The sequence below is a fragment of the Corvus brachyrhynchos genome, unplaced genomic scaffold (assembly GCF_000691975.1).
Source record: "Corvus brachyrhynchos isolate BGI_N302 unplaced genomic scaffold, ASM69197v1 scaffold114, whole genome shotgun sequence".
Lineage (NCBI taxonomy): Eukaryota > Metazoa > Chordata > Aves > Passeriformes > Corvidae > Corvus > Corvus brachyrhynchos.
Window position 1 is genome coordinate 8,588,623 of NW_008238337.1, and position 9,608 is coordinate 8,598,230.

Genomic DNA, 9,608 nt, shown 5'->3' on the forward strand with positions numbered 1-9,608 from the left:
AGTAGATAATAGTAGATAGTAATAGCAATACTAGATGATAGTAGATAGTATAGCAAAAGGGGAGAGAGGAAGCAGAGACACAAACACATGCATTATTTGGCCAAGGTGGTGTGACAGAAGTAGAGAACTAGGAGGAGAACCTAAACTCCTTCAGTTCCAGTTTACTCTGCTACCAGAATAGACTATTGTTATTATAGCACTCTTATTTTCATCCTTACTCTTCCAACTAAATTAACTTTCTTTGCCTCAAGGACTGACACAGTCCCTGTACAGTCTCCTGGTGTATCTTAGCTATTCCAGAGAACTGGAACAACAAGCACACAAACAAGTCACTACGCATTGACTGATCATTGCTTACTCTCTGTACTTGGGGCTTTAGCTCATGGCAGTGAAAGGTAACCAGCTACAACCCAGGACAAAGCCAGCCACACAAGTAGCAGTTGCTTCTGGATTTGCACAGCTACTCATCAGTCCTGCTTGTTCTAGAGATGCCTGCCTTGCATTTTGGTCTGCAGCTTCCTGGTGCCTGCACACACGGGGTGAGGCCAGGTAGTGCCAACACCACCTCAGGCTGCTCTGGCTCCACTTTGGATCCTCATGAGGACCCTGCTAGTGTTAAAAATTCCTTGCCAAACTCCTACCTTATGAAGCGTTCGAGGGACTGCATTTCTGTAATGCCTGGACTTGGAAAGCTATGAGATGGAAACAAATAATCCTGCTCCAGAAGGTGATAAACAGGACCAAACAGTTATGTACTCTTTGTGTGATGCCTTGGTAAATGTAAAGACTTCCATGTATTAAATGATGCAATAGCAAATTCCTTACAAAAAAGAAAATGTCTGTAATCAGATAACGGTTGCTCTGGTGCTGTGGTAATATGGCATTGAATATCTCTTGGTTTGGCTTCCACGGTTCAGGAATGAGGGGAACTGGAATGGTGTTTACTGAGCCAATAAACTTCTCACTAAACATAATTCATGAGCTCTAGCTGGCTAATAACCAGGACCTCAATGCTCTAACAGTTGGCCCCATACATATTAAAACAAAGCTTTATTTGAAGTGCAAACTTTTAGAAAAATAAACTTTAGGATTTAGTGGCCTCTAATATTGTCCGCCTCCACAGGCCATGAGAGATCTCATAACTAGAGAGTAGGTTTTAAAATATTTCCATTGCAGTCTCTTTGACCAATGCTGAAAGACTGCTTGCTCCAGAGATTGCTTCAGCATAATTTTTTATTTGTTGCTTTCAAACTTAGACGAATCCATATGCTTCTTTTAAAATAGCACTGTGCAGGGATTTTTCTTCCCTATTTATGTTTAAAAAGAGTTTCTGCTGACCATTTGAGTGCTCTAGGCAGTCAGCATTCTTCAGCTATATGAAAAAGGTGAAGAGCTGAAAGAAGGTTTACCCTCTTTAAGATGGCACTTTAAAAATTACTTCCATAACCTTTCTTACAGTCCTAGTTTTTCTCTGGAGAGATCTTCATCTGAACAGGTTTATTTAAACACTTGCTAGGTTATGTATCAGGATTTCCCTTCCTCTCCTCATGAATGAAAACCTGTGCTTCTGCAGGTTCACTCAAGGAGTGCTCCTCCTTGGAGCCCTACAGAACTTCAGATCTGGACTGGTTTCAAATCCCCATCATTTCCCTGTGTGTAGAAGAGTATTCTTGTGTTTTGTGTTTGTTTAGTTTCTCATGAATTAAATTTACATTCGTAAAGAATCCTGAGCAGTTCTCAGAAGGGTGTGGGTGAATAGTGGTTCTGCTCTCTGGGGCACGGGTAATTTGTACTGGGGCACAGTAGTTCATTTTTAAGGACTGGGAATCACTTAATTTAGATTTTTGCTAATGGTTTTACCTTCTGGGGAAGCCTTGCCACTCTGTGCTGCAGCTTCGTCCTTGGATGGATGAGGAAACAAGGCCTGCCTGCCTCCTGTCAGATGCTTTGAAGTCTGTAGATGAAAGATACCATATGAATGCAAAGTACTTGCCAGTTAATGTCAGCAAGTCATTTTGCTTGTACCTTGGTGAAAAAAGTTTTATTGTCAGCTTACAATGAATTGATCAGCATATGCACCAGTAGTTCTTTCCCTTTTACTTAAATCTTTTGGAAAATTATATTGACTACCTCTCAGAAAGATAGAGGGAAGTTAAATAACAAGCAATAAAGATTATAGAGGAAATTTCTTGTCATGTGATACCTTAAAGATAATACTTAGTAATATTTTGAAAGGGAAAGAAAATAACAGCTATGCACAAGGAGTTTCTGCTATATATATTTATATTATATATATGTAAATACTGCCTCATTCCCTGTCTTTCAGGGGTTATTATCTCATGCAGAGCTAAGCCTAGTTCCATCAATGCATAGAGAGGCTCTATTATTATACACTGATTTGATAAGATAATATAATTAGTGTCTTGGTCCATTGATGCAGACCTCTACTGCCCAAAACCAACATTAGGTTATTAAATCAATTCTCGTATTTGTTACAGTAATAAGATAAAATAGCATTATTTAGATACCACTTGTCTAAACTTAGATAAGTCGTTCAACCGTATCTGTGTTTGCTTATCCACATTCTTCTGCTTTTAAAAACCAGCACAAGTTTGTGAGGAAGGTGCAGGCTTTGGATTTCTTGGACTTTATTGTTTGGTGTGGCAAGGTCTTTTCTGTCAGTTATTTGTGTCTTGTCTGTGTGGCTCTGGCTCCCCTGCAGCAGGTGGGCAGTGAGGAAATGAGGGCTCCGGTGGATATATGCAGCAGCAGCAGCTGCTTTCAAGAAGGGTATCCATGAGCAGGCCACAAGTGAGATGGTGTCTGGGCAGCTAATCTGAACAGATATCTACTGGCAATTTCTGCTGACACGCAGATCAGGAGACCTGGAATTGATGGCTAAACTGGCACAGAGCCAAAGTCAACAGAGAGAAGAATTTTTAGGTAGAAAGGCAGGTCTGAGTTTCCCAAATTACAGTTGTCTTTGGGAGCTTGGGAGCCTTCTTGCTCCAGAGAAGGAAGAAAGAGGCTTTGCCAAATGCCCATTTCTGGTATAAACGCTCTCCCATGCCCCTAGTTCATAGACTGATACAGGTATTTAATATTCTGCTGGCAGTGGGTTGACTTTCTCAAAGTTTGTACAAATTGGTTTTGTAGGTAACCTTTGATGAGTTTTGTTTTCTGGTTGTTTTTTTCTGGCTCTAGAGGCACAGATTCTGTAGGACAATGACTGATCCAACCTGATGTTAAGGGACCATGCTATCTAGTGAGATCTATTGTTTTTAAACATTGTATTTTGTATTTTGCTGCAGACCGCAATTCTGCTCTGTCCCCTGGTTTTGTAACATATTTATTTGCATGGCAACATCCTGCTTCTTGCATGTGTGAGGACTTCCAGGGTGAGAGCCGAGCCCTGCTCAGCTTTGTTCCCAAATTCTATGGTGGAACACAGGACTCTTTGAGAGTGCAAAGGGCCAAGCTGTGCTGCTGCGTGCTCCTGGTGTGCTGCTGGTATGACTGTAGAGGGCCAGACAGGGAGGGAGGGCTATTTAATGGGGCCATGTGTTATTGGAACTTGCCATCTAACATTCCTCGCTTTCCCCAGTGTGTTCTCCCCCTTTGAGGGTGGAATGCAGTAATTGCCATACCAGAAAGAAGCCATGATCTGCCTGTCTAGCCTGGCATCCTTTCTCCAAGACAGGCAAACACCAGATGCTTGAGGGAAAGGTACAGGAACTCCTAAAACAAACAACTATGGTATAACTTGCACACAGAGGAAGTTGGTGGTTGGTTTATAGCCTGAGGTGAGGGAGTTTCTAGCCTTTACATGAGTGTGTAGCTGGGTATTCTCTTCATATATATGACAGACTTGCACTCAAGCCATTCTCACAGACTCCCTGCCTCTGGAGCTGGGTGCCAAGGAACAGCCCAGCTCAGCTGCACCACTGCATTGTGCTGGCGTGGTCCTCAGTCCCCAGCTTTTGTAGCAAGGGGTGTGGTAGAGCTCCATAGTGTGTTGCTGATGCCGTTGTCTGCAGAGGATGCTGAGACACTGTTCCAGGCAGTATCACCAAATGACAGAAGTTACTCTGTTCAGTGAAGTGTGATCTGAACTCTGCCCTGCTCCTGTCTTCTAAAATGAGAGCCGGAGGGTTGGCTCCACTGATGTTCAGTCAAGGCCACCAGTAGGGGACCACTGAACCTCTATTGCGAGTTACAGTAAGAGCTGCTATCTGGTTTCCTCCCTCCTGGTGTTCTCCAGTGGCCAAATCTTTCACCACAAGCTGCACATGCAAACAGCATGTCCTGCCACACAGGGACCTTCGCAGGAACTGGTGTGAAACAGCCTCCAGCAACTGAAAGCATGAGGGAGAGAGGCCTGGGGAGAAAGCTATTGCCCAAGCAATAGCTTCATTGTCTGGTGCTGATGTAGAAGTCAGTAATATGCAGGACCTGTGTTCACCTCAGGGATGAGGTAGGGGAGAGTGCTCTTTTTAATTATGTATTGCTAATTCTTTCCCAACCAGCCAGCCTGGGATTTCCTTGCATTCTGAGGCAATGCTTTCATCTGCCTCCTGTTTAACAATCTGGACTTGCTTGAGAAGTTGGTTTTCTTTCTTGTGGAAGATTGCACTGGAGCCAGAGTGTTGTTTACCTAAGATCTATAATAAAAATTCTTTATCCTTATTTTGCTTCCTCTCCAACTCGAAAAGGGGTGGCATGGAAAGTAGCACGTATTCCGTAGGGAAGATCTTTTGGGTTCAGCCTATTTAGTAACCACAGTTACCAGACTGCTCTCGCTTCAAGCAGTTGGTCATTCTCCCTTGTGTTACCTGGACTTCTGTAGTCTATGGTTCTGATTTGCTGCAAGCTCTCCCAGCAACCCCAGGTAAAGTGAAGCAGAGAGGTTGACTCTCTTCCCAAACAGCAGCTAGAAATTGACCATTACCTGTCATTTCTCCTCTGTGAAGTGATTTTTGCTGAGCCCTCTGATGAAGAAATGTTCTGTCCAAGCCATTATCTGGGTTGTGGTGTTGTAAGACCCATGGTGAAGCTTTAAGAGGTCCATACTACTTAGTAAGCTGGAAGCATACCAAGTTGCTAACAAACAACACAAAAATCTCAATTCTAAAACTTGAGAGTGATCTTCTCTGTTAGGTAGTCAAATTAATAGCTCATGGAATGGTGTAGATCCAGGTCCATTGGCAGACTGTTGCTGATGTGGCTTGGGTCTGGTGTCTGGCTTTTTTAAAAATAATGCTGTGAATATTTGTTACATGCTGTTGCCTTTTCCTGTTTTTTTTATTATATCAATGCTCTTTTTCTCTTCTGATACTTTAATTTTAAAACAATGCATATGGTCTGGTAGATTGAAGCGAAAGACAAATGCAGAGCCAGAGATAAGTTTTTCTAAATGCAGCTTTAGATTTGTAGGCATGGTTAATTAGGAAAATAAAATTTATAATTTTAGTTAGCTTATTTTTAAGTGGGCAGGAAATGAGCATTTTTTAGCATGGAAGTTGGGAGACTTCCTATGCCACATTCAGCTCCAGCATAGCATGTAACTTCATCATTTGTGCAACCCACTAATCCCTGCATGGGGATTCATAGAATTAAAATGCTCTTAATTTAGTAGAATGAAATAAATGAAATTAAAGTTCCTTTTCACACTGAATGAGGGTGTCTGTACAGAGATACAATGTGGTTTAGCTAATTCACTTTAAATTCACAACTTTAGTTAATCTGAATTAAGTTTCCCAAATCCTGCGTGTAAAGACATCTTTATTTAGAAAAAGCTGCTGTTGTGGAAAGAGCAATGGACTCAGCCCTGGCCCGAGGCATTCTGGCATGCAGTTTGCTTGTTCTGAGACAGAGAGCATTTCTGGGCATTAGCAAATTGTCTACCACATCCTTTTCTTCTCCTCTCAGAATGCCTCTGTGCCACCTCCTAAAATTGTGGTTTCTGAGCCATTACTCTGAGTAACTTGCTCTGGTTGTATTTGCTGTGCAGCTGAGGAAACAATATTTCAGAAACTTGTACCATTTCAGAACAGGGAAAGTTAAACTTGTCCTGAAACCAGTCATGAAGACACCCTTTGATCTGAAGGGCCTGTCCAGTGGATGTTCCCTGCCAAGGCCAGGTACCGAGCAGGGAGCTCTTGTGCATAGCAAAGATTTGTGCAGTAAAACCAGACTTGGGCTGCATATAGGTGGGAAGCCAAACCATGAGAACAACTGTCTTTTAGGGTCAGAACTTAGCTGAGAGATTTGCTTCTGAAAATATTAGCTTTTCTGCTTGGAAATGATCTTGTGGTCATGTTACATTTTTCTTATGAAAAGAGAAACTGGTCACATGGGTCAAACACAACCATTTAGGACAAATCCCTAAATGAAACTTCCTGTTCCCAGATGCAATGAGTGCTCGACCGTGTAACTCTGACTGCAATTTTCACCCAATTCACTTTACTGGACTGTTTTCCAACCCTTGCCCTAATGGGAAATTGTTCATAGAATAGTTGCATTTTCTCATGGGCTGCTAATTTTGGTAAGAGATCAGCTGGAGTGGGATCGCTTGGATTTCTCTAAATTTTTTCAGTTGGAATTTCCAGTATGTTGATCATGGATGTTATAAATTATGGGTGGGAGATAATGGAGTAAAAATTATTTTATTGCACTCTATCTTTGAGTTGGGGTGCATAGATAGACACCATGGGAAGGAGGTGGTTTTCCATGGGCCAGTTGAGGAATTCATGTTCCTTCCACCTGGCAAAGTCCAGCCTGACATGCTGAAGCCTCCAGAAGCCCTGAAAGCACCATGCACTGTGCGTGTGTACTATAAATAAACTTTTAAAAACATGATTTAAAAACACCTCTGGCAAAGCACATGCTTAACTGAAACCTGCCTGGTCAAGGTTGACTCAGTGGTGTAGGAAGAAGATGGGGAAAGAGCAAGTGGGAGGAAATAAATGAAACCTGCTGTCAGAGAAAAGCCACTTGTTTGTCATTTTCAGGATGTCCAAGCTCTTGGCATGTGAGCTTTGGGAGATCCCTAGTGACTTTCTGGATGTTTGCACTTGGCATGCGTGTTTGTGCATGCTCTGAGATTTCATTAACAAAGCTGCAGGAACAAGGTTAGTTAACCTGTCAGAAAAGAATCAGATGGCTTGGAATCATAGCTGATTCTCCAGTTCCAAGAATCCAAATAGCTCTAGCTGAAGATCTCCAATCAATTAGACAGAATAATTTCAAGAAGTCCTCTTAATGAATTTTTATGTGTTCCACCCACAGTTTGGATGGCTGCATTTGTTTTAAATGGACAATTCTTTTGATCTGCACAGAACCAGAAGAGGTTTGGGGAGATGAAACTCTCTGAGGGTAAATTGCTCTGATAGTATCAGTGGAGGTATATAATCTATATAATCTGCACTGCTTCTGTCTCAGAGCAGGTCTGGCTTACCTGCTTGTTTTTTAAGTTGTAAAAACATGATGCATCTTCAAGTAAGAAAAAGAAATCTGCACTAAGGCTTCTTTAGATGGGGCACTAAGGGGTTAAAGGCATTGCCCAGTCCCGAGGAAGCCTGTTTCAAGGCAGGCATCGACTGGAGTAAGGTTTTGCTGCAGACACAGGCTGATGTGCTTGCAGCAAGGATTGCAGCCTTATCAGTAAAGATAAACATGCAAAGGCTTCCAAACCCCGGCGTCCCTGCCACTTGTTTGGGATCCTTTTTCAGAGACCAAGAGAAAATACAAGATCTTCTCCAAGATAGATGCTACTTCCAAAGGGGGCAGCCAGCAAACTTTGTAGAAAGAGAGACCATGTATTACTCTGTGGTTTGGAACAGGTACAGGAGATATTAGTTTACCTGATTCAAAATAGTACTTGAGACCTGGCAGTATCATGTGGGGTTGGCCCTTTCCCCTCACTCATCAGTCTTTCGCTGAGTGTCCAAATGCTGGACAATGCTGGGTTTTGTTGCCCTCCCTGAGTTACTTGCCATAGCTAATTGCTGCTGCCAAGCAATCTCCAGGCTTTACTACCCGTTTGTTTGCCATTTCTCGCAAATACTGTGAATGTTACTTTGTTTTAATCCTGGTGCTGAGAGGAGGGGAATGGAGATAGTGTTTCTGTTAAAAATGCGCAGGATCAGCTACAGAATTTTTTGGGCACAGAACAGACTGCTTGAGTTGCCTGAAAAAATAGTCACTATGGTAATATTAGGTATAATTAAGGTGTAGCCTTGTAAATAATACATTTTTCTTTATTTCTCTCTCCTCCCGTTCTGTCACCAAACACGGCAAAGCAGGAGATGCAGAAATCAAGCACCTGGCTTCTTGAGGTCAAATTCCAAAAATCTGCATTGAAATATGCAGAAATTATTCCAGATGGGTTGAGAACTAGCACTCTTTTTCTGTCCAGGAAAGTTTGTGCCATTCTGCAGGCTCAGCCTGGGTCCTTCTGTTTTGCCACTGAGCCTGATTGACACTTACATGTGTGTGGCCTTTTTACACAGTGGTGGACTTAAGTTTGAAAATCCAGACATTTTTGGACTGTGACAACAGTTGGTATGGTGTTTCAATTTGTATTTTATTTTTTAAAAATTATATATACTATTTTAAAAGGGAGTGTAGCAACTTACTGCAAAAATTGGAGAGGAGAACAGTTTACAAAAACAATTTAAAAGTTGCTCCCAATTGAGTGAGTCTTTGAACGTGGAAAAAGAGACTTATTTCAAAAAATTCTCTTAAACTTGACGTGTGATAGATAAAGCTAGTTCTGAGAACGTGAAAATGTGGGCTCCATGTGCTAAAGCTATTTGAAAAGAGGTGTGAGTGAAGGGGCTGAGGTTGGTGTGAACGTCAGACTTCCTGCCTTCTGCACTTTCTGTGTCGCAGCTGTAGCACGTTCATAGTGTGGCACTTCTTTTAAAAGCGACTCTGAACTAGCCCAGCCTTTCAGGGAAAGACGAGCTGCAGCCAGAAATTCTGGCCCATCGAAGGATGACAAGAGGAAGAGCTTTGTTACTAGCTTGTGTTTGATCTTAGCTGCTTTTTTTCTGCTCTCAGTAGCATGCTAATGATACCTGTGGGAGGTGAAAAATGGGTGAATTCCTGCTAGGGTGCGGACAAGTTCGCAGTTTAGTTCTTGTCCTCTTCTTCCCCTCTGGTAAAAATTTTGGGGGCTGTCCCAGATACATAAAAAGGAACTTTTTCCTAGAATAATTTTCTGTCCTACATCTGCTGAGGAGTCTGAATCAGAAAGGCAGTAAGCAGTTGACTCAGTTTGTTTTGTCTCCTCTCCCCCTTTCTTATGTTTGAAATAACAAACATTTATGGGAAATGACTGGCTTGAAAGTCTAGGACAAGTCTGAGCTGCCCATAAGCCATTCCTTTGCTTCAGTTCAGTTTTGCCTCATTTATTTTAAACTTTAAAGCTGAAATGCCAAATGCATCCTAAATCCCCTTTTGTTTCAAACACCAGAGTTGCCAGTTTCACATTTATTACTTGTGATTCTCTACATATTACCTCCCTCTTGGTATCAGAGGACCCAGCAGGGTGGGCAAGCTGCACCCTGGGGCGGAAGAGCAGGGCGATGGTGGACACGAAGGGT

At 42.2% G+C, this 9,608-nt stretch overlaps 1 protein-coding gene across 4 annotated transcripts in view; it reads left to right on the forward strand.

Moving 5' to 3' along the window:
* The first annotated feature begins 6,403 nt into the window (after positions 1 to 6,403).
* HIC2 (hypermethylated in cancer 2) overlaps positions 6,404 to 9,608 on the forward strand; it is a 49,422-nt gene continuing 46,217 nt past the window's right edge. For all 4 annotated transcript variants that reach the window (XM_017734978.1, XM_017734977.1, XM_017734976.1 and 1 more), the window contains exon 1: positions 6,404 to 6,417. The gene's annotated coding sequence lies outside the window, so the exon portion shown is untranslated. The remainder of the gene's footprint in view (positions 6,418 to 9,608) is intronic.